This window comes from Xiphophorus maculatus, chromosome 4 (assembly GCF_002775205.1).
Source record: "Xiphophorus maculatus strain JP 163 A chromosome 4, X_maculatus-5.0-male, whole genome shotgun sequence".
Taxonomy (NCBI): Eukaryota; Metazoa; Chordata; class Actinopteri; order Cyprinodontiformes; family Poeciliidae; genus Xiphophorus; species Xiphophorus maculatus.
The window spans coordinates 7,492,259-7,517,942 of NC_036446.1; the positions used below are offsets into that span (position 1 = coordinate 7,492,259).

At 35.8% G+C, this 25,684-nt stretch overlaps 1 long non-coding RNA gene across 1 annotated transcript; it reads left to right on the forward strand.

The window, feature by feature from the left end:
- The first annotated feature begins 10,963 nt into the window (after nucleotides 1-10,963).
- LOC111608467 lies at nucleotides 10,964-22,927 on the forward strand. Its single transcript, XR_002752684.1, has 3 exons — nucleotides 10,964-11,157; nucleotides 11,231-11,317; nucleotides 22,293-22,927. It is a non-coding gene; the product is annotated as an uncharacterized LOC111608467 (long non-coding RNA).
- The last annotated feature ends 2,757 nt before the right edge of the window (nucleotides 22,928-25,684 follow it).

Below are 25,684 nucleotides of genomic sequence, written 5' to 3' on the forward strand. Positions count from 1 at the left end.
TCAGTTCAAATCTTATTTACAGTGTAGTAAAAAGGTATTTTTCTCTCACATGGATCTTCTGTTGCATATTTTTTTCATATTTAAATTTCTCTCTGAGAAATCATCAAAGAAATAAATAGCTGACAAAAAGTAAATGTAAAAAGGTGCAAAAAAATATTCTGTTTATGAAGAGAAAAATATTCAGTAAGCCTGGTTCAAAATTGAGAACAAAATTGTAACATAAACCAGCTATAAAAACCAAGGAGTCGTGATAACTGAAGATAAACATTTCAGTGGCATAATACACCTGCTGAAAGAACATGTAATTGTCATAAATGTGCATTTATTCTAGACTAAATCTATGACATCGGCATGAATATGTATGTATGTATGCTGATGTGTGGTCATTTGAATAATTTAAAAAGCTTACATCAAGACTGCAACTACGTTTGGAGGTCATCTGATACAGATTTTTCTATTGGTGAAAATGGTATTTAAAATTTCAAGTACTCTTACTAACACGACTCAGCTTTTTGGAAGTACTTGTCATGTTTTGGAGCAACAAAATCAGACTCTGAGATCTAAAGGAGGCTAGTTAGGAGGCTAATCTTTGGGTTGGCCAGGCCCTGTGGTACCTTACAGAGCCATTACCCTGTAAGCATTTTTTAACAAAATTGGGAGATTTTCCTAATTTGCACAAACTGTTCTTAGTTGGCAGTATTATATGTTATGAGAAAATGTGTTCAATGCAAGTTGACAAAAATTGGCCTGCCCAACAGTTTCAAAATGAGCTCTGCATTTAGTTTTATCACAGGTAACTGCAAGCCATTCTTCACAAAGCTGTCGTAGAGCTTGAATGAGTCAAAGGCTTGTCTCTTGAGTAAGACCGTGAAAACTGGAAATGGTGTGTAAGTACCTCTATGTGAGATTTAATTATCGCAATTAAATATTCAATGATCAATAGAATTTATTTTAGCAAATCAATAGGTGGCCAGGCCAGAGAAGGACAATGTGCATAAGATACTTCTTTGCATTTCAAAGCAGCTTGTGTCACGTGGCCTCCATTGGAAATCTATACCATTTTGTTAGGCTGTATTTCATATTTAACTGCCCTATCTCCTTATCACTGACTATTGATTCACATTCCTTTATTTACTGCCTGCAAACTGCCTTAGGTTTAAAGTGTCAAAATGTTTTTGAGGGAAACTGATATACTACCATCTGTCTTCCTATCTAGGTCTACATTTCTCTCACAGTCTCTCTCACTCATTTTAATTCCCTTGTCTCTGTTCCTTCTTTTTTTCCTCCTTCACTCAATGCTCTTCACTCGAGTTAGAAATTAAGCCCTGTCATCTTCCCACCCCCTGTACAGATCTCTGCTCACTCGGGTGTGAATCTGCACATTATTCAAATAAATATCTCTGTGTTGTCTGGGGAATACGCTGAGCCACTTCAAAGACGTCCCCCCGCCCCCTCAATGCCTCAATATTGCTTGTTCCCACTGGAGTCCTATTTTGTTCACCTGAACCGGCTCTAATGGCTTTCTTTTCCACAGCACCTATCAGATGTTCAGCAGCACAATTTAGCCAAGTTCAAATTCACGCATGAGTAGGTCTCACTTAAGCTTTGATTGTTTGCAACACTGTGTGTGGTGTCATTCACTATGGTCCAAAATCATTCTTTCTCAGTTCCTGTTCAATCTCTCTTCCATCTCATGTTTCATTCCTTGTTTGGCTTTTGGGCATCCTTTCTTACTTCCTGTCTTCCCTTCACAATTTTTCCTTTATTAATTTACTTAGCCACTTTTCCAAACTGGGACATTGGGTGAATCTACTTATCAGGTATGTGAGTGTACAGAAGTAGGCCATAATTTGGCATATTTATTCCTGAATGAGTCAAAAAAGTCATTCTGGATTAAAAATCTATTTGAATTGGGAACAAATCTTAGTTGCAATCTACTACATACCGCATGTGAATAGATCACCAAAACCTGTTTTTCAAGCTTTGGTTTTAACAATAATCAAAACCTGTAACACGCCTTGTTTTAAAATCTATGAAACTTTCCCATGAGTGGTGAAATATATCCTCAAAATATAATATGTCTTAGAAGTTATTAATTTGGACTGAATCAGATTTGAAGGGCACTGTACACTGCTATATAACTGATAATATGAAGTCCCTCAAAACACATAACCATTGGTTCCCTCCATTTGATCTGTTTTTACCATTGCTGTTATAGGTTTATTTTCGTTTGTGTTATGCAAAGCCATTTTGTTAAGATCTTCACAATGTATTTTATTGTTGTAGTCAGTAGCACAGTCCAAACAGGTACTGAGTGCGCAAATTAGCTAGTGGACAAAGACAAGAAAAAAAAAGTACTTTGCAATATCCATATACTATTCCTGATTTAAAAAAGAATGATATGTGAATGACATATCTATAAAGAGCTAGATCTATCAGGAATTATTTACAGTAACTTTTACCTAGCCCCTACTATACTGTTGTACTGTTATTATTTGCCTATAAAATTTATTAAGCATGGAGATATAAAAAATATATTGGGCGTGACAGTTAATCGAATATATCATCTGCAATCTATAATTCTACAGTAAATGTTACCCTGGAATTGCTGGCACTTAATTTGAGTTATTAGCTGTATATGATGTAGACTTTTAAGCATCAACACTGAGAAAGATTGCCTTATTCTTTGGCTAAGCTTGCTGAATATATACATTGTGTGATCCTCTTATTTTTAATTTATACCTGGACAAAATAGAGTGTGGCCTCAGCTAGCAGCCTCTCTTTTTACTGGAGAGCTGCACTGCACTCCCATCTATCACAAGCCTTTGCACTGACCCCACCGAGGTGAGGAAGTTAACTTTCACAGACCAGAGGTCTACATGAAGCACCATCAATACCATCAGGATACATGGCCTTAGCATTGCTTCACATATGGAGGAAGGAAAGTCTGGTTGATCTGAATGACTGTGTATGTGTGAAGGGATCAGATTGCACATCTGTATGGGCTTGTGCAAATCTGTCTTCATGCTGTAAATATAAGGGTCATGGAATACATTCATACCCATGACTGATGGTTCAGAGGTTGTTTGCAATAACCTAAATACAGAAAAAGACACAGTATATTAGAGTGAAAGCAAGCAATTTGCCTAGCTTTTACCCTTTTTTGGACTAATGTGCTCCAAAGAAGCTAACATTTATTTCTTTAATCAACAAAAACTTTTTGAACATTTGGTCATCAGTTTGACCTTCCATACTGTGTACAAATTATTCTGGGTACACAGGGCCAGCCTGTGCTATAAACACACTTTGTAAATTATTCGGACTGAAAAGAGTTGCTGCTCTTCATAGAAAAGAGCCAATTAGGGTGTTTTGGTAAATTTATCAGAATGCCTCCTAGTTTCGAATATTAGGAGATTTTTAGGCACATCCCAGGGAGATTGCTGGGTTTCCTCCTTGGACAGTTTACCTCCACAACCCGGTCTGGTTTAAATGGAAGATGATGACTGGATGGAGTGCTTGAGAGGAGTTGTCTTTCAGTTAGAAAATTAACTTAAGTTTTAGAAAATATAATTTTTGTAAATTATGTTGAACCATTAATGACCCTGCAATGAAAATGATATATACATTATTTCCATAGTTGAGAAAAAGCTTTGACTGAGTTATGTTCTATCCAGTGGAGAGTCGGGTTGACCAGGCTCGAAAACTCCTACTAATTACTCCTACATAGTAACAAAGTCAGTAACTTGGAGTACATTTACATATGTTAAGCCAGATAATTCTTCAGGCACATAAACACAGCAGTTTATAAAAACATATGCCTTTGAGTACTACATTCTGTACAATTTCCTTGTGCCTTGTCACCCTTTATTATAACCAAAGTATTGCCTCAATAGGATAAAGGCATGTAAGGGGAACAGTCTGTACCTTCTTGATTCTCTTCTACATATGGGGATTGCTGTGTCTGTCTTCTGTTACTCACCTCTCTTTTCCTTCTTGTCCTTCTTATATGTTTCTCTCTTCAGATTTTTATATTTTCTTTGACAGCCTATAGGCTCTAGAGTTACGTTTCATACTTCAATAGTACTTAAAGGCCTATGATCTGCGAGGCGCACAGCTGCAATGTAGTGGACTGAATGGAAGGAAATTATTGGTTTTAAGGACTCCTGGTGCTCTGGGACCTAGGGTTAGTGGCTTGCGCCTTTAGCTCTGAGACATGCCCACGCACAGGGAGTGTGCAGGCAATCATTACTTATTTAGCCTGTTAAGTGTTTAAAGTGGAAAGAGTCTTTTGGGATAGACTGTGGTTGACAAAAATTACTCCACATGTACTTTTGGTAAATCCTTATAAGACATACAAAACATAGCAAAGTGAAGCATTTTAAATGCAAAATTTGAACTCATTTCAACCACCTAACGACTTCTTTGTTTACATGATACCGTAGACGTCACCACATCAGAACACTCAGTATAATATCCTGTATGTAAAAGTTGGGTTTTTCCAGTAGACACTGAGAAATATCAAAACATGTGCATCTATTCTTTACTTTACAATTTTTTCTTTTAACAACTAGCAAGATTGCATATCACCTGTGAAACTAACGTTATTAATCTTGTAAACTCAAACTTTTCCAATGTCAGTTACAGATTTATGAGACAGTGTGTCTATAATTGTGTGGCACTCTGTTTCTATGTCCATCTTTGGTTTTAGAAACCAGTTTAGTTTTTTGTGATATACACAGTATTAGAAAACAAAGGAAACCACAGAAGTTATCCTGGACTTCAGTAAAGAGTCTTTTACACAAATATCTTAAGAGTTTAGTTATGGATTTATCTTTTCTGCTTTGCGCCACTTGTTACCATAATGGCACAAGGTTGGATTGTCACATCTGTATTTCAGAACCCTGTGAAGGACAGCAGAAATGAATGCTTTTCATTGTCAAAGTAGTAATATTGTGTTGATTATGTAAACAATCAACCACATATAAATATGCCACATAAATATGGTGATAAACAGTCTCATTCTTGTAATCCCTACTATAAATATATAATGTATCATAATAAAAACATAAGAACTGAAATGTTGTTTATCCAATTTTGTACACTAAAAGGAAAGGAAAGAAAAAGTAGTGCAAAGAGTGAAGCTGAGCAGCTGAACAGATTGAATGGCTAATGAAATGGGTTCCTTCAGGCCTGAATAAATTCTTTGGTCTGGTGATCCTCCAGGATGCTGGCCTCCCAGGGAGATTAATGACCACTGGGCTGTAGGATAATAAAGTAGTTTGCCTTGGCAATGTGCTTATGAATTCATCACAGTGTCCACAAGTGGGCTGCCTGAGTACAACATCTTTATAAATCCTCTTCACTCTTCTCTCCCGCTGTTGCTGATTTATGATTCTGCTACCCCCCAAATGGTTTGCCCTCTCTCACCAGATTTCATATTGGCTGACCAGCACCATCTCAACAAAATCCAGGTCACCGCACTGATGGGAAAGAAATAGGAGGCTAATTAGATAATGGGAAGGGGAAATGCATAAGTGATTTCCTCTGACTATCTTAGAGTTAAAGTCTTCCTATACACTGATAGACTTGACACAGTTTTCTTACTGTGCCTTTGTTTGTTGCCATAAGAATTATATTACTGGAAATGCATTTAACTAAAGAATTCCCACAAGGAAATATACAACTGTCCAAGTTTGTATAAGCTGCTTTTTATATTGACAGCATGTCATATTTTATTTTTATTTTATCTTGTCTACATTGCTACTCAGTGGTGGTTGCCGTGTGTCTTGTCTCTATGCTGCTGTAACTGCGAAATAATTTCCCTGCTGGGATGAATAAAGTAATTCTATTCTATTCTAAGTTTAAGTAGAACCAACTGAAAAAGGTAATATGATTTATTTTGGGGTTGCCCATTTCTAAACCAATATTTTGAATAAAATAATGTTTTTCTCTGCTCTGTAAATTATTTGGGTGTTCAGCTAATACTACAAAACAAGCAGTTCAGTATGACATTGTGATTGTTTTTTTGCACTTATTTATTTTATTTTTTTAACCTTTATGTTATTGTTGACCAGTGCTTCTGTGTTTGCTTTGCACAGTGACCACTGTGTTTGTTGGTCACTGCAGGTAGTTAGTGAGGTGATTCCTGCTTTAGGCTTCATTCTGTCAAAAGCTTTCCTTTCCACTGTCACCACATGCTTGCCTGGGATAATGGCTTGCAGCAAAGTCAATGACTTGATACAAAGATCTGGGCTTCCTCAAAATATTTTTTGTCAGTATGGGCAATAAACATTGTGTGTGACTAGATTGTGTTATAATAACTGATCACATTGAGAAATGTGTAGTCTGAATTTGTCGATGTGACTGGTCTCAGTAATAATTTGATTCTATATTTCTGTATGAGAATTGGATCTGCTTGTCTTCGAGATAACATTTTTTGTGAATAAATGGTAAATTAATTAACTAAATTGATCTGAATTGATTTGACATTAACATTTGTTCCAAACAAATAATATCAAGAACCCCTAGAATGTCTCTGGTTTTAATGACGTAACCTTACATAGATCCACTACAAAACGGTAGTCCAGTAAAACATCCAACAAAACATCATACATTAATACATCATTGCAGCTTATTAATGTTACACATGAGTATTATGTCTACACATGAGTATTATGTCTTTTAAAGCTCCAGTTGCTATCAGGGTTGTTCATGTAGCATTTGTTATGCTTTGGAGAACTGTCTTTGTCAAACTCATAAACTTGAGTATTTGATTACAGAAATTCCATATGGAATATTTGCAAGGAAATAAGGTAAATTAAGAAGTATTTAGAGTGAAATGTATTTAAATGCTTTTAATCTTTGCATAGCACTTCTATGAGGTGTTCTTATATAGTCAACTGTTGTGAGGCTGGCCTTTACTGAAGCTAAATGATGCTGCTGTCACAGAGTTTGAAGCACAACCTGCAAAAGGTTATTAATGAGTGCAATAATCCAAATTGGATAACAAGAACTTATGAAAAAGAGGATGTTAGAGTTAAGTCCTCAGAGTATTTAGTCTTGTTACCTGCAACATTCATACTGCTTCATCTGCACTGAGTGACACTGTAAATGTAGAACTTTTACTTGCTCTCATTAAACTCACTTTCATTTGATTGCTTATGGTAATCTAAACTGTTTTTATTATTATTATTATGTATTGTATATGGTAATGTTTTCACAGGTTTATTGGAAAAAATTCCCTGAAAGCTGCAGTATGTAACTTTGATTAAAAAAATATGTAGAGACAGTGTAATATGAGAATCTGTGAAAAGACTGATCTCTAAAACTTAACCTCCAATTTCTCCCTTTTTCTTTTGGAGACTATGACCTTGCTGAGAAAAAGATAAGTGTTGATTTTGTTAATATGTATTCAGATGTGTGTTTATAGTTGAAAACAACAAAAAAAAGACTGCATTTACCTTGAAACTGCTTAACAATGAAAAATAAAAATAAACGTGCAAGACACGTCATTGCAAGTGTTTGTGTGCTGAAGATTTGAAATGTCATTTATTTTGGGAGGGGTTACGACCCGACACACTCATTCTCCATCCAGCCCATCTGCCCTGCATCAGACAGCTCTGTGAAGCCCCTTGGGGACTCTGATGTAGCAGAGTGGCCTTTTTGTCTGTGTGTGTTTGACTTAGTGTTTTGCTTGTGTGTTTGTGTGTGTGTGTGTTAACGTGAGCAGGCGTGCATTTACGGTAGTATTGATCCCCCCCACCTCTATTCTTATAATGAAGTGGAACTACAGCTCCATTACGAACTGCCTTGCTATTGGTCGGAGGTAATATGAAATTAGCTAGCGTGCCATGAGCCTGTCAGTATTGATTTTACCACCCGGATTACTTGTTACAAAAGAATAGAGCTGTCTGTGGCGTAATTGAACATGTTAACTCCTTGTCTCATAAAATGTAGGTCTGTATTGATTGTTACAGAGGTGGACTTTGTGATATGCAATAAGAAAGTGAGTTGTATGGGTGTTAACTGTGAAGAGATGCTGATGCTTTTGTTTTTGTTCTGGTTGTGTCAGCAAATGAGCTGCGTTCCATCAGGTCAACACATTTTTCCTCATATTTCGGCCCCCCCTCTCATTTTTTCAATTTATTTGCCCTACATTCGCTTTCAATTCATTAAAAAGTGAAAAAGTGTTAGGCTTTGATACAGTCACAGAAGATTTACTGTGGTGCGCGACAAATGATATGTTTGCAACCAAAGCAACTGTTTAAATTGAATTCAATTAAATTCAGTTTATTTATATGCCGTCAATCTACAACACATTGTTTCAAGGAACTTATCGAATAACACAACCAAATTCCAAGTAAAGTATACACATTACAAATTGTTAAAAAGTGTTCTCTCTAAGGAAACCCAGCAGATTGCGTCAACTCACTGACTAGAAGTGGTTTGAAGATGTGCTTTAAGTATTTTGCTCTTGCAATGAACAGGAACATGCAAGTCTTGTCTAATTGTATTTGAAAGATTGCTACCAGGGAGAGTAAGGTGCCCACACCTCTATTAATTCAGCTTATAAAAAATATATTATTTTTAATGATTTACATGAGCTGATGGCAGCTAGAACATTCTGCCGACAAAGAGAAATTAATAGAAAAAAACGTGTGTTTATTAGCAAAGTACATGGGTCGTTTAAAGCACAGACATGTCTAAAGATTCACGAATAAACTGATACTGCTCACTCCTCTCCAAATGCAGTTTAAAGTCTTTTTATTCTGTTAACCCTAGGCGACTAATTCACACTGTGTGCTTTATGAAGCTGCTATTGAGGGCAAAAACTAACACTTATCTTGGGTAATTAGAAAATAAGGCCTAGTCAACAGTAAAAAATAATAGTTAATGGAGACATATTTCCTGTAATTGTTTATTCAAGAGCTGATCTCAGTGTGAAGTCTTTTATCTGGCATTGTCCAAAGTAGGGTGTGATAAATTGTTTGATGAGCAAATTATGCTGTTGTTCCTAAAACAGACATGTTAGGTATAGTGTTACCCACTCCATCAGGGCGAGAGGTTAATGAAATGCTCTTCCACATGCTGATTTCCTGCACTCCACTCCTGAGTGATAAGTAGCTAACCAGCGAAGCCTGTAATTACAATCCTAAAGAAACCGGTCTGATCTGTATATAAATCTCACCATCCAATTACAAGATGTAATAATTCTGCACTCAGGCTGGTAATGAGGTCTAATACCAGTGCATGTGATAATCCCCTCTGGATGTAGGCTTGATCAGATGTTGGCTTTGTAATTAGACTGGCAGAAAATCATTATTTCGTGTTCGGAAAAAAAAATGAGGTTGCTGGGAAGTTAATTTTCTCCCGATTCTCTGAAGCATAGACACGAATTTAATGATTTAATCACAATTGTTAGCTATTTTGCAATCAATTTGTAATGATTGTGTCACAACAGAGGCGTTCAGGAAGAAAAGTCTGTAAAGGCTGAAGGTGTCATTGATATGGCATTACTATATCAAGTGATCTATACATTATAATTCTCATTGTCTTGAAGACCAAACAGTTTATTTATGAATTTGAGTATTATTTCTCATTGTTCTTTTCTTTCATCTTTTGTATGTATTATATTTTATAGATTAAAGCAGCAATATATGGACAGCCAAACATGATTGTTCAACAAGCCTGACGTTTATATTGAAACACAATTCTTTTGTCTTCAGACAATACAAACATTTTCTTTCAAAAATAATATAGAAATCAATATGTGTACAGAGCTGTATCAAACAGAGGGTTTGATGCATTAGCTGAATCAACAGCTAATGCTGTCTGATTCATTTTTTAATTTTCAAAAATTAATCAGACTTATTCTTGAAATAGTGCATCTGTTAGGAAATGACAGCAGTCTAGCACTGGAGAAAATCCAGTTGCTAAATTTACGCAATTCCCTAATTATAAAGAATATTTTCCTCCATCCCTTCATCCATCCATTATCTACATGCACTTGTCCTTACAGGACTGTGAGGAGTGCAGGTGCCTATTTGCAGCAGTATTTGCAGTAATCTGGTGAGTACAACCTGGACAGGTTTTTAGTCTATACAACATAGAGATAGACAGGACAAATTGCCATGCATGCACACACTCACACCGAAGGCAAACTTTAGTGAGACCTAACAGTCACACAGATTGACTTAGATTGTGGGACGAAACCGGAGTACCTGGAGAGAACCATCACCTCCACAGGGATAACATGCACACTCCATGTAGGAAGACCCCAGAATGTGATTTGGACCGTTTTGGACCTTCTTGCTGCAAGGCAACAGTGATATCAGCTGAGCTGCAGCGTAAAAAAAATAATAATTAGAAATGGATAAAGCATGGGGCACAATGTGGAATTTGCATATTTTTTTCCTAGTCCAGTTACTTCTCCTAAATATGCAAGTTGGGTTAATTTGTACTTCTGCATGTTTGTCTGCTATTTGTGTCATTATGTAGACCCTGTGCTAGACTGATAACCAGGCCACTTGCCCATTACTTAGGCACTAATTTCCATGCAACCTGAATAGATGGATTGGAATTGAATAAATGGATGCTGAAATAGATCGTTGTGGGACACATGTGGGTTATTGTAATGTGCATATAGATCTAAAGGTCAGCGAAATTCTTAGATCAAGTCATAACACAAATATATTAAAAAGCAAATGGAATTTGTGACAGCTATGGATTTTATATTATGTCATAACTTTTTAAAATTTTAATGTAAAGTTGGTTAAGAAACTTTTTGTAAATTTTAATATACAGTAAAGGTGGTTACTTATTAATTAATTTGGTTTATGTATTGTTAAAACAGCAATGTTTTAGCAACCTTATTATTTTTATTTAAATATCGCAACGTTGGTGTGACGTATGCTACACTCATTTCATTCTATTGGTTACCAAGACGACCTGACAGGGCGCTGGTGGGGATTGATTGTGAGATGCGTGGGGGAGGGGCAAGATACAGGGAGAAGGAAGAAGTTTTTGCGTGGATTGCGAGCGAAAAAAGGCGAGTGACAAACCCGAAAGAAGGGAAGACAAACACATGGGCAGTACGACACTCGGAAAACGTTAGAGGACCTTGGGGGCGGCCGGGATAGAAGAGAGAGGAGACCTATGGTACACGAAGCTTAGCTAAGCTAAACTAGCTGGCAATTTCAATGCACTCAATGTTTTCCTCTGTGACTTTCAGCGCTCTCAGTGTTTATGGGAAATTTCAACGCTCTCAATGTTTTCTCCAGGAAGGCCTTCAACAGTGTTTTCCCCCTTTGGAGGTGTCGTGAGTACAAAATTGTGTTTATTATAATTGCTGTAAAAGTAGACATTCCAGTTGTGCCTTTGCTAATGAGATGGAGGGCTGCTATAATTGTAATTGGGGCCTACCAAAGCAGAGCATAGGAGAGCATTGGCATGCCTTACAAAGCAAGGCACTTCAATGACTTCATGCAATGCATGGAAGGCACCTATTACTCTTAAGCCTCAAAATAACTGCAGCTTCCTTTCACCGTTAATGCGACTCATACACTCCCATAATATACACTGTATATATATGTGTGTGACTGGAACTATTACTTCTGTTGGTATTTCAAGTAACCATGGCGACGTCATTAGCGGAAAAAAAAAACAAGCCAAATTCAAATCAAAACAAATTCTGACACTGTTCAGTTGGGCTCAAAGGAGAGATGGAATTTTGTCTCCCCCTGTGTGTCTCACTCCCACATGACAGTTTTCAGAGAGGATTAATTACAATAGCAACAGAACGCTGAGGAGGGCAGAGATTTAGAACTACAGAGATGGCGGAACAACAGAGGAGCTTCCAGTTAGAACTACAGAGACGCCACCTTGGCGAAACACTTTCTACAGGAAAGTATATTTGTTGAATGTCTGTTTTATAATATATTTACCACCAATGACAAAAGAAAAGAGTGTACATATTTTCACTTTTCTGCAAAATTCACCAACTGCACAATTCTTAAGTAGTAAGTAGTGTAAGATAAATAATGTTTCAAAAGAGCAGAAGAAATCTTGCTTTTTGAACAATAACAATATTTGTTGTTAGTCTGTTGCTAAGAGATGATCGCGTTTTCTGGTAACCGAGTGCCACATAAACACTGCTAATGTTTACTTTAGCTAAGCTTAACAACTGTAAATTTCTTGTGTCCAAGCAGATAAAAAGTATTTCAAAATAGCTTAAGTTTTATAAGCAATAATTAATTTGGTGTTCGGAGATGAGCGTTTTTTTTCTGGTAACGAACTGCCACAAAGTATAAATCGGATTTTTACTTTTGTGTTGAATGTCTGTTTTAAGGTATATTTAACCAAAAAATGACAAAAAAAACTAACTTTTCTGCAAAATTCACCAACTACACAATTCTTGCTAAGTAGTATAAGATAAGTAGTATTTCAAAAGAGCAGAAGGAATCTTATGTTATTTTGAACAATAACAATATTTGTTGTTAATCTGTTGCTAAGAGATGTTTTCTGGTAACCGAGTGCCACGAAGTAAACATCTGATTTTATCTTTTGCAACATTTACCAACTGTAAATTTCTTGTGCCTAAGCAGATAAACAGTATTTCAAAAGAGCTTATATTTTATAAACAGTAATTAATTTGGGGCTAAGTGATGAGGGTTTTTTGCTGGTAATTAACTGCAACAAAGTATAAATCAGATTTTTACTTTTGTGTTGAATGTCAATTTTATAATATATTCACCACCAATGACAAAAAAAACCCCAAAAACAAAACATTTTTCTGCAAAATTTACCAACAGCGCAATTCTTAAGTAGTAAGTAGTGTAAGATAAGTAGCATTTCAAAAGAGCAGAATAAATCTTTATGTTTTTTTAACAATAACAATATACAATATTCTCTACTTTGATTACTTTTTTGTGTTATTGGAGGCTTTTCAACAACTGTGCTGAGCAAATGCTGCCATGAGCCCCTCTTGCTTCCTATGCACTGTATTCAGTCTCCCAGGCATTCTGCAGTCAGAGCAGAGGAGACACGTGACAGTCAGTGTTCATGATGCAAATGAATCACCCATGTGCAAAGCTGAAATCTAGTGATCCATGTATGCAATTCCAACGTCTGCACCACAGGGACATGACTGAATGAAATGATTTTAAACAACTTACCTGCAAAAAAAGAGAGAAGTTTATTTGGGGTTTAGTTGCTCTTAAAGTCTAAATGTTCTACTGTTTGCTACTGCATTTTGGAATTTAAACATTTGAACAACTTTAGAAAAGTCAGCCAGTTTGTCTGTTGTAAACAGTTCCCATTTCATATTAAAATACAATATCAGTCCTGTGTCAAACAGTTTGTCAAAAAGGTTAGCAAGAGAATTAACAGCTTCTGGTCGAACATTATAAAGTTTGAGCTTACAGTTTGAGCTTAAAGTAGTTTACATTCAGGTAAAATATTACCTAATTATTTTTGGGTTATTTCATTATTTTCCTCAATTATCATTGAATTAGTGACCAAATGATCAAGTTAGGTCTCTCTCTCTTTTTTTTTTAATTTCTCTGTTGCAAAATTATTTTGGCCAAGCTTTGTTGTATTCTGGCTACCTGGGGTAAATAAAGCCTGCACAAATGTCTGTTGTTTAAACAAACATGCTTCAGTGACATAAACTAAGATTTGAGATTTTTGTTTGCTTATTGTCTTGCGGTTAGTTTGGTAGACATAATTTTTAACAAACTTGTCATCTGGATGAATGAAGCAGGCTACTTTGTGAGGAATATTTCACACGTCATTTATAAGCGAAGAAATGAAAATGTCGAAGCAGTAGAAATACATACGGGTTTACCTACGTCTACACAGCAGACTGAAGCCAAATGAGCTGACTTCTAATTTCCCTTTGGCATTATTATAAAACTAAATCAGTTAAATTTATATTATAAGGGAGAAACAGGACATAGGATACCATACAAGTTGGTATCCTGATTCAAATTACTAACATTATACCTTGTCTCTCCATGTGGCTCTAATATTACCTACTTTTGTGTTTTACTGTATATTTTGATTCAGTAAAGTATTGTGTATTTCCAGGGCTGTAGATGCTTGAAGATGAAAACACCTAAAGGTTCTTATACTGTGACATTTCTGTTCACTGTTTTCAATGAAGGCTTGAAAAACACCTCTAAATGTTTTCCACTGAGAACGCACCTTCTTCTGCAGTTTCATGCTGTGTTTGATTGGGATACCATCCCTTCGATCATTTGAAGTTATTTAATTTATTGGAGCATTCAGTATGTATTAGATTTAGGGATTCCTCTGGGGATCTACTTGACTCATCTCTCCCTTATTCTCCCAGCTATTGGTGCTGAATACTTTATTGATAGGGAATAGACTGCATTCAGCTGAGCCAATTTCTACAATTGATACTGTTTGAAGTCTCCCCCAAAAGGCCAAGCTTTCAAAGACTACCTACTGTTTTCATCAATTATGTTAAAGAAAATCTTGGTTGCAGCAGAAGTTTGTTGCAGCAATCTGCTTGGATTAAATTGTTTTAAACTCTTCCTTGTGGAAGAAAAAGCATCATACAACACTAAAGGTAAAGTATCAGAATCTAAGTCTGATCTTTTTTTAAGATAAAAAAAAGTGAAGCATTTAGGTGTAGTACACTATTATAAATAATGATTTATTACAATATGACCTTTAAGTTGCGCATGGAAACTCAATTAAAAAAGAAAAATCTTGGAAGGTTTTACAGAGAATATATATTGGTAGATACTTTGCAGTTTTGGTAAAAGAAGGTCATGGTTATATCTCTTGAAAGATGTTACTGTTCAACATTTTGCAAGTAGGGGTAGAGCTTAGCCTGGTTTTAAGGCTTGCTTTTATTGTAGTTACCTAGCCATATGCCTTCAGATTTCCCTTCTTCCCTGCTGAAGTCTCCTCAGAGATACTTGGCTGCAGCTTTGGGCCGCTGGGCCTTTGGACCTCTGGGTCTTCCACTTCTGTTCACTGGATAGAGAAAGTGGGAGCTGCTTTACCCAGGCCTGCCCATTCTCAGCCTTAGCCCTTCTCTACACATACCCCCACCTGCTCAATACCACAGAAAGACTTTCAAGTGGTCTTTGAAAGGGAAAAAGCAGAAAGATGAGAAATCAGAGACTGTGTTCTTCCAGATGCTCAGTTGCATGGGGGGAGCCTCTTGTTGTTCCCATGACACCGATCTTCTGGACTTTACACTGTTCTTAAGTTATTTTTACTCAATTTCACTTTTTTCCTCCAGTTTTCCTCCAGTTTCTTCAATTTCAAGACTATGATTAAAGAAATGATGAAGAAGGCTACATTCACATAGTTCCTCATGCTCATTTTCAAGTTTTCATTGAAATTTGATTTTTAAATGTGTATTAATGGTTTATGACCTCACAGCAACATGTGCAGAATAATGGAAGTAATTTAATATCTCCATTTACAGATTGATTTTAAAGTTGTTAAGCATAAACGCCATTGGTATTACTTTGCAATTATACTATTTGGGTAGTGTCAAATTTTGTGTCCCAGAGATTAAGCTGACTGACTTTCTCTGAAATGCACAAATTACATATTAATTTCTGAGGTTAACTGTTGTTTGGCAACAATCAACCAAGAGTTGGAAGAAAAGTTCTTACCAAAAAGTCTTTTGGTAGGAGTAGGTCAACCAATGACATACAGACTTGTGGTAACTGTGAGGATTACCTCACCGTCACAGTCAGGTATGAGTTATCTTTCCAAAAACAAGTCTACTGGGAAGATCTTACAAGATCCACAAATATAAAAAAACAGTAATAAATTACATGAGCCTAAGAAACTACAGCTGATGTTAATTCCACATTCAATTTGGGGTTAATTTTTCATCAGTTTTCATCAATTTAAACATTGCATGCTTTTTTTTCAATAATTATTTTCAATAACTTTTTTGCAGTGCTCAGTATCATGTTACATTACATTTGACATACTTGAATACAGATGACATTGTATAAGACCATGTGAGAATGTTCACTGTCAGATCTTATTTCTGTCCTTTCATAGCTGAGACCCACACACTGTATTTGGGAACACTATGATTTGAAAACATAAGCCCTAGGCTTTTTCATTCCATGCAGCTTCTGAACTCCCCTCATACTCTGTGATACAGACACACAATAAAGTCTCTCCCTGTAGCTTTCCTCTTATCTGACTGCTTTAAAACTGTCTTAGAGAAATAATCCAGGGTTGGGGTTTGAAGTAATCTTATTCTGTTCATTCCGTCATGAAATGTATGCCTATGTTGTGACAAGAGTGAAACTAATTAAAGACTTGTACATGGAAGATAATACAGTTGTAGTGATTACTTTGTACCTGGCACTAGGGGTTGTGTTTCTACAGTGTAAATGTACAGTAAGGATTGTTTTACCCAATTGCAGTACTCCTGTACAACCCTGCAACGTCCTGTAATTATAGCTTATGGAAGGGACACTACGGCATAAGCTATTGTGGAAAAAAAAAGTATAGAAATACTGACTTTAAAAGTTTAAAGAGAAAGCATGTATAGAGACTTCAGCGCCTAATTATGTACATTTTGGCTAAAGGCTGTTTAAACGAATTCTGCAAAGGATTTTGAGCAAGTATGTCTTTAGGATCTCCATTCAGCTAAAATATTCAGAAGTATTTTTTTTACCTTGTATTGATGTTTTAATATCAGTACAAATGTTTAAAACATTTGCATTGATGTTAACACAGTACTTGCATGCTCTTGTTGCCTTTCAATATTACCGAGTGCAAAGCTAAAATAACAGTTATGTAAAACATAGTTGAACAAGTTGCAAATAAAGATATATAATCCAGCAAGTAAAAATATTTTGTTCAAAATGTGTTTACCAGTATACCTTTAATTAGGTATTACATAAAATAGATATGCATTTCACTTTAGAACTAAATAGTTTTTAGTACGTTTGTTTAAATTTTAGAAGCTAATTTTACACAATTTTGTGCATTCTTAGAGTTCTACAGGTGAAAGGCATTATCTTTTTTTATTCAAACATCAGTTTATTGTATACTTTTATCACACATATTAATGGTGTTCAATAAAAAAGCATTGGCACCCAATTGTCCTTTAGTTAAAAAAAAAAAAGATATATTCAGTAAAAATCATTACTGCTGCCTGATGAGCTCCAAGCTCTCAAAGTAAAGCTGTTTCTGTGAATCCTAAGGCTTGACAAGAGACAGGAAATCTTTCCGTTTGTTTTCTTTTCAGATTCTTTTGAGTTTCCATACCTATGAAGTCTGTAGCCAAACATCTGTGAAACAATCTGGTGGAAAATGCAGAAGTGATTCAACTGAAGGTCATTCCTGTAAGCACAGTCATAAAGATATGCTTATAGTACATACAGTCATTTTCTCCATTAGTGGTCCCCACTTTACCATGGGGGATATGCCAGAGATTGGGTGGCATATGCTGTAGCCGCTGGCATCTTCATGACAGAGCACTTACCATAGAGACAGCCGGCCAAGGCTTGGTTAGAGGCCAGCCAGAGGCTGTGTCCTGAGGCAATGCTGGTGGGTTAAGATGGACAGCAGGATGATGATTGCTTCTCCAACTTACCTAATGTTCTTTTATCGACCTAAAAGCATTTTAGACAGCACAGGGAATACATCATAAAGGACGTATGTCTTTCTGTTTTCTTGCTGCAGAACCTTAAGCTGGTACTTATTTCTACCTTACAAAAATGCATATGCTGTAAAAGTGCATTGGAAATAAAAGAGAAACATGAATTTGCAAACTTGTTTAAACCTTAGTTTTATTGTTTTTGACTCGAGCGGCAGATTGAACATGTATTAATGTTGTATATATTTTTTATTTGTCCAAGCCTGTATCGAGCTTATAATTATATACATGTGCGCAATGTTTAACTAAAAAACACTAAATTAGTGCAGGATGGGAGATGGCGGTTCTGTGGTTACCGTTCCATAGTTTCAAAGCTGTGCAGCAGTATCCTGCTATGTACTATGTTCACTCCAAAGAGATTGAACTAAATCTGGTGTTAGCTACCTTGGACTTAGAGATGGATCTTACTTTGTTCTTGTTAGTGACACTGAGTGGGCAACATTCCACAGCTTGGGAGATATATAAGTGTGTCTGATTTTTAGTTGGGCAGTTTCAAGACAAGTTGGTGTGGGGCTGTCTTCATTAGGACCTAGTTAGACCTTGTTTTACCTTTCTGACTGACAGGGGCTGACTGTGAGGGGCTCTATTAGACTGCAGCAGAGTCTCTGTGGATGGCCTATTTACTGAAGGGCCCTCTTTCTGTTTCTGCATCTCTGTCTCTCTTTCTCCCACTTATCATGTCTGACCAGGTAAGCCCCAGGAGCCCCCTTAACCATCAGTGCTAGAGAACCCGGCAAATGACGAGATGGTGCTAAACTTCCCTCCAATGAATACCCTTCTTTAACCATCATATTTGTCTGGTTGCTTGTTGTGATTCACTATTAAGCAAGGCATTTTGTGAAGTTTTTTAAAAATCTTTTTCTTCAAATTATTACAGCCACTGATTGGCTGTAGCATATTCAGTTATTTGAAGAAATAATCTTTTTTTATTTGCTTTTTTATTTCATTTATTTATTATTATTATTGGTTTATATTTCTATCCACTCTCGTCTTTTGTAATATTCCTTCTAATTATTTCCTTCTTGAATTTCCTGTTGTATATGTCGTTCTTCTCTATGGTTTTCCCTCCAGTGCTCAGATTTTTGAGACAGCTGTAGATTGTTGTTAATTAGATTCACCTGTTTTGCATCCAGTAATCACCACCATAGTGTACCAGTTTATTCACTCCTTGGCAGTTTTTTTTGTTATACTTCCAACGTCAGTCCTGGTGACTTTTTTTCCTAACTGTTCATGAGTTGTGGTTATTTTGTTTTCAGATGGACTTTAAATCTTAGTCATTGCTGTAAAACGCATAGCTCACCCAGAACAAGCTACAAGTGTATTAGAACGACCACCCAGACATAAAAGGCATACACAGTCGTAGATGAATTAACACAGGCAGAGTTTGAGCTACTTCTCCTGGTATTCCTCTCATGACATTTTCAACATACAACCAAAATATTTCAGGTAAGCCACAAAGCTTTGCTTCCTTTTGAGCAGGGATGAGTGTATGGGAGGAGAAGCACAGATAAAAGTTTTTGTAGCCATTTAACTGTGGTGTCAGTAGCTGAGTGTCCATCTTCCCAAGTGAATCAATAAGTGCCACATCAGTTGTTCTCATTGTTCGCTTACAGAGATGTGTCCTTTGGAATAAAGCAAAACCATACGCTCCCTTTTCTGACTCGTCAAGTAGCATAGAGGCAACAGGGAGTCAGCTACTCCTTATCACACTAGGCAATTAACAGGTTTCTGAACTTTTTCACTTAAAAGTGTATGATTAATCACTTTGGTGTTATTACAAAAACTTTCCAGAGCAGTCTGCTGTTTCTTTTACACTGTTGCTACAGTTTTGTACTTTTCCAGTAGCTGTACTTTGTACATATTCAGATAGTGGCAGATGTTTTCCTTTTCAGGAGTTTAAAATAGTAGGCTAATTTTAACATCTGTTTTGATAAGACTCCTTATCAATCACATTTGCTGCATAGTTCATTGCTGTTAATACTGCATAAACAAAAGTTACACCAAACTTTTTCTTCCTACTTCATAAATTTATTGCCTTGCTTTTTATGATGTAAAACCTAATGATTTTCTCTCACTTCTTTCCCCCTATTTAAGAGTAAAGGAAGTTTGGCATTGGTTTTAGAAGCAAATCCTCTGTAAATATAAAGAAAATCAGATATCAATTTAGTAAGGTTTGTATTTTACCATAACATGATTGTGTATAAATTGGAGTATTGTAAGTGTAATTTTGGAGTATGTAACACATTAACATAATTTATTATGCATATTTACTCAACTTCTGCTCATAGCAACTAAAATCCAATTAGATTTATTTTTATAAAGATTAAACCTTGTGCTAAAGATGTTATTGTTATGTTTTATATGTACTTTATAAAAATCAGGCTATCTTTAGTTTGCCTTAATAAGTCTTAGTGACTTATGAGCTGATGTTTTAACTTGGCACAATCTAAAAGAAAACGAGTATATTCAATAATTTAAAATATATTGCGTTATAACTTCAGTTCAGTCAAACATTGTTTCAATTCTGGTTCATGGTAAATTTAATTGCAATAAGAAAATTATTTTCCAAAATAAATAGTACTATCCTCACTATTCTCTGCTTTCAATATTTCCTATAACTAAAAAAAGATGTTGAAGATAGTAAAATAATCAGTCTTTGATATTTACTGTCACTTTAATAAATGAAAAGTGACACATTTGCTTCATATTTAATAACTCTTTACGTCTTCTCTGAACTCTGCTCCTCTGTGTTGACAATTTACAGTTTCATCTCTGAAATTCCTGAATGGAAAAAAAAACATTGACAAAGTTATTTTGGACATTTAGTTTCATAGCTGAGGTTAAGGTTAAGTTTGAAAACCTACAATATTCAATTTTCAGTACCAACATATGTCTCAAATCTGACTCAAATTGTTTGATAACAAGATCACTTAAGTGTTGTGTAGAAATATACTTTATACTTTCAGAATCACAGAAACATTTTATGGTGTAATTCATATTGTTTATGGTCCCAGTACAGCATCACACAGCAGCATGGAGCAGAGGTGACCTCTAAGGCAGACACCATCTTGTGGTGAAAGTCTCAATTACATTTACACTTCTCTTTTAGATTACTCCTATTTCTCACAATCTGCAGCACTGCCCTCATAAATTATTTTATATTTTTATGGAGTGATTGTACATATGGCTATTGGGTTCAGTGTCCACCCAAAAATTGTGATAAATGGCTCCCCTGAATTTCAGTATGGTAGACAATTCAAAACATCAAATCTACTACATATATACAGGGAATAACAAAAAGGTTTCAAAACATTTGTCAAATTTAGTTATAAATTTTTTTTAGAAACGTTTTAGTAAGATCTCAAAATTAGCAGAAACTCTTGCTTTAAAGGATGATCAAACTACTAAAAGGCATAATTCCATTCCCAGCTATGACGGAGCATTGTTGAGGCTAACGGCGCTTCTAGCTTTTGCCTTAGTATAACTGAATAAAATATTCACGGTAATACTTGGAATGTTGTCCTGAATTGAGGCTGGAAAACCAGACCAGTAAAACCTAACGAATTAAAGAGGATGTACTTTTGCCAATATGACTATGGAAACGACATAATTAATTTCTGTTTCATATCTCAATGTACTTGCAGAAAACAAAACTGAGCAGGTTCAAGTCAGTCCCTCTTAAACCTGCTCTCTGCTTTGTCGCTCCAATATTTATTTTTTTGTAACCTTAGACTTAGACTTAGACTGACTTTATTGTCATTTTGCATGCACAGGGTGTATACAGAACGAAATTTCGTTGCATACGGCTCAGGACAATGTTTTGAGCTTTCAGTGTTGTGAGGTTACTCCAGAATAAAAATAAAATACAGTATAAAATATAAATATAAATATAAAATATAAAGTGCAGGACTGACAGTAAAAAGGAAGTTACTTAGCTCTGTACATGTGCAAGGTATAAAGTGGAGACCAGATTTTAAGTGCAGTCCAGTTAAGAGTTCAGCAGTCTGATGGCAAGTGGGAAAAAACTGTTTCGGAACCTGGTGGACCTGCACCGGATGCTGCGGAACCTCTTTCCAGAGGGCAGCAGGGAGAACCTATATTAAATAGTAAATATTAAACCCATTACTATTATGTGGTCTTGGAAGAACTCAATCCACATTCAATCAATTGAAATATTATAATTCCCCATTAACTTTCCTATGATCTAACTACAGTACATATCCCTTAAAGTGACCACTGAAGTACTACGCTTAAGCAGTCCTAGTTAAATCTGTAACTTTTGCCAAATGCCACTGTCTTCACACAATATATGATGGCTTGTCTTCCTCTTTTCTTATAAACGGCACCCTTCATTTTTGATGTCATCCTTCTGCTTCAGATCTGTCCTTGAATTCATCATTGTTCACTCCATGCAGCCAACACATTTCTTCATGTCTGTTCTCTATTTGCTGCTTTAGATAATTTGCTAATTAGCCACCTCTTTCTAACATCATTCCAGTCTTCATTCCTAATCCTGACATCTTTACAACTTTCCCAATTTCTCTCAATTATACACATCTTTGAACTAGCTTAGACTAATTTTTATTTTTCTTCTCACCAGTCCTTTCTTTTACCTTTCCAGGCTCACTTCCTCCTGCTCCTCCGCTCCGTGTGGATCACAATGTCATCTGTGAGCATCATAGTCTACAGGGGTTCCTGCCTGACCACATATGTCAACCTGTCCATCACAAGTGTAAACAATACAAGGCTCAGAGCCAATTCCTGATATAACCCCACCCCCACCACAAATCCATCTGTAACTGCAACCACATAACCCCTGTCTCAATGTCCTCATATATGTCTAACAACCTTCCCATTTTTCTTGAGATTATTTCTTAGTAATACCATGTAGCATTTCTTTGTATGTACTTTTTTTTTTCTGTTCATCTGTTTTGATTTTAATGGAATGGTTGATCTACTTTATGTAACTTAATATAAATCTCTATCATACATTGCACATTCTCTATTTATTGTGCACTGGTCATTTTACAAACTTCTCTACAATTATGGCATGTTGGCCACCTCTCTTTGCATTCCTTTTCTGTCAAATAATTCTTGCTAATTATTTTTTCTTTTTTATCAGCAATATTTCTCTTGATCTATTAGTTCTAGAATGTGCAGCACACTATGTTCTTTGATTAGAACTATTCTTGGTCACCATAATTCACTGCATATCAAACTAAAAACATATACCAAATCTGCATCCTGCCAATTAATGGAACTATTATTCTGATATTTTGTCTTTGCATATGAATAAAAGCAAAACTTTTATTCATGTGTTTTTTGTTTTCTTTTGCCTAATCTCTCATGACTTTATGCTTAGCCACCCAAACATACTTAATAGTGATAGACTTTTGTTTGTGCCACAACCTTTTTTGGTAACCAATTGAATATTGTTTGTATAGAAACTGAAATGTCAAATAAAAAAATATATAATAATTTGGAGGAAATTGCAGTCAACCATCCATCAAAACTGGGCATCATGCATAACTGACTATTGTACCTAATATATTCATATTTACACTTACTGTTAAAAAACAATTTACGTTTCTGAAGTGAAACATACAATATACAATATTGTTTAGACTTCGTTTCAGAGTTTCAGTATCAATACAATCTTTTGTTAGATTATTTATCAATGGAACTCATTGTGTCTGTTTTTGCGTAGATTAGAGGCAGTTGGTGTCTTTCTATTTGACAAGGCTAAAGTATGGTACAGTGCTGCTGACAGAGGTGGAGTGTTAGCATTGTTGCCTTGCATCCAGAAGGTTTGAATCCAGGCACATCTGTGTCAACCTCACTTCCTTTAGTATTGGAACTTATATGATTGATACATATAAAAAAATCACAAAAAAGATTTTTGATTCTCTGTTATTGATGAAGACAAATTAATGTTTGTGACCCCAAAACATTAGCGCACTTTTTTGCGCTATTACATCATGTGGCGTTATTAATTTTTTTATTCTTTGCTGTTTGTACTGTTTTCCAGTGTTGAGAGCATCAATAAGTGGGATTAAATTTAATTTTTCTCTGCTGTTAATTGGTGCAGTTGTGCTGCAAAATGTAGCTGGTAGGTTATAGTAGCAATTGAAGGCAATATTTGAGTTAATTCATTGTAAGAGCTTTATTTTTGTGCTTCTGATTTGCACATATTTTTGTATGGACTTGTACATTATAGTATTAACTGAAAACACGTTTTTTTTTTTTTTTTAACCCCACCAGGGGGTCTTTTTGTGGGCTCTAGAGTCCCTTTTTCATGAAGTAGGCTGACAGGAAAAGGGGAAAGAGAGGGGGGAAGACATGCGGTAAACGTCGCCGGGTCCGGGAGTCGAACCCGCGACAGCCGCGTTGAAAACTTGAGACCTCCAAATGTGGGTCACGCTAACCCCTACGCCACCACGGCACGCCCAAAAACACGTTTTTTTTAATTAGCCTAATTCCGCAAATAACATTTTAAAGGTTTTTGCAGAAAAATTTATTCCTAAAATAAACACTTGAAACAGGAGAAGTAGTGGGGTTTAAAGAGTCTAGATCACATGTGTCAAACTCGAGGCCCGTGGGTCAAATCCGGACCTCCATAACTTTTCTGTGGCCCTCTAGATTCAAGACTAAACACTAAGTGTGCTTGAATATTACATCGTCAATCAAAACAATTCAGTTTTTATCTGTTTACTGCCAAATTATATCAATCAGTCCCTCCAGTTTCTTGAGAATTATTGTGGAAATTCACACAAAATCAACAAATCCCCACACTTTTTTTGTGCTATTACATAATTGGGAGTTTATTGCAGCTTTTTCTCAAATTGTCAAAAACTTTCTTACTTGTACTAAACAGCTGCCTCAGCCTTAATTGATGTCAGATTACAGTCCATGATCTATTCAGCTAGTAATAAAAAGTCACAATTACCATCATAAGTCAGTGCAAATCTTTCCAAACTAGTACCACAAACACCTTGATTTTTATTGCAAAAAATCAATAAAAGAATCACAAAATCTTGGATGGTCTGAAAAGATTAAAAGATAATATTTAATTTAAAGAATTCATTGAACAGTATGAATTTTGAGTAAGTAAACGGTTAGGGTACACATCGCATGGTAAATTTTGATGTAGCATCTTAAAGATATAATGTTAGGTTGCGTTCACACTGCAGCCACCTGTATCCAATCTTTTCATGACAGTCTGAGCAGCACAGGTCAGATTCTTTTCGAATGCGACCCATATCCGATACGTATCCGATTCAAATGCGACCCAACGTTCAGCTCGCATTTGTCTGAACTGAAAGTCACTGATACTTAACAAATCTCACTATTCTACATCCTGGTCAGCGCAAGTGGGACGAAAAACACCAACCATGACAGAACTATGAGGATTAAGTTGTTAATATATAATAATATATACATAGTTTGCATTTTTCTAGAATTCCCTGATGGATTTAAATAATGTGTCAAAGGTTAAATGATGCAATCAGTTCTTTGCAACAGGAGATCCAAGGAAGCATCATGGTGGCCTTGTAGTATCTCATCTTCATCTTTTTCTGCATTAGTATGTAGGTCCACTATTTCAACCCCGTCTCTTTCCCTTCACCCATGGATTTATTTTCATACTACGAAGGTATGATAGTCACTTAATTATTCATATTTTGAGAGTATACTCATGCACTGAAAAATTCTGATTCATCCTCTTGAGTAGCCCTCCCTCTTGCATTTTTTAAACCTCCAAGTTGCATGCGTATTCACTCAGAACTTGTGTTTTTGGGATACAGCTATCAAAAATCTTTACAGCATTATAGAAGTTTTGGAATTGCATGAGTGAAAATTGGTATGTCCCATTTTTTCTTACAAAATTAGTAAAATTCCATGCCACTTTTGAAACGGTTTGCGTTGCATGACTATTTTAGAGTTTACTTTTGAGGGACATGAAACGTTAGTATTAAGGATGGTCGGTTAGAATAGTTTTTCCTCATACTGATCTAA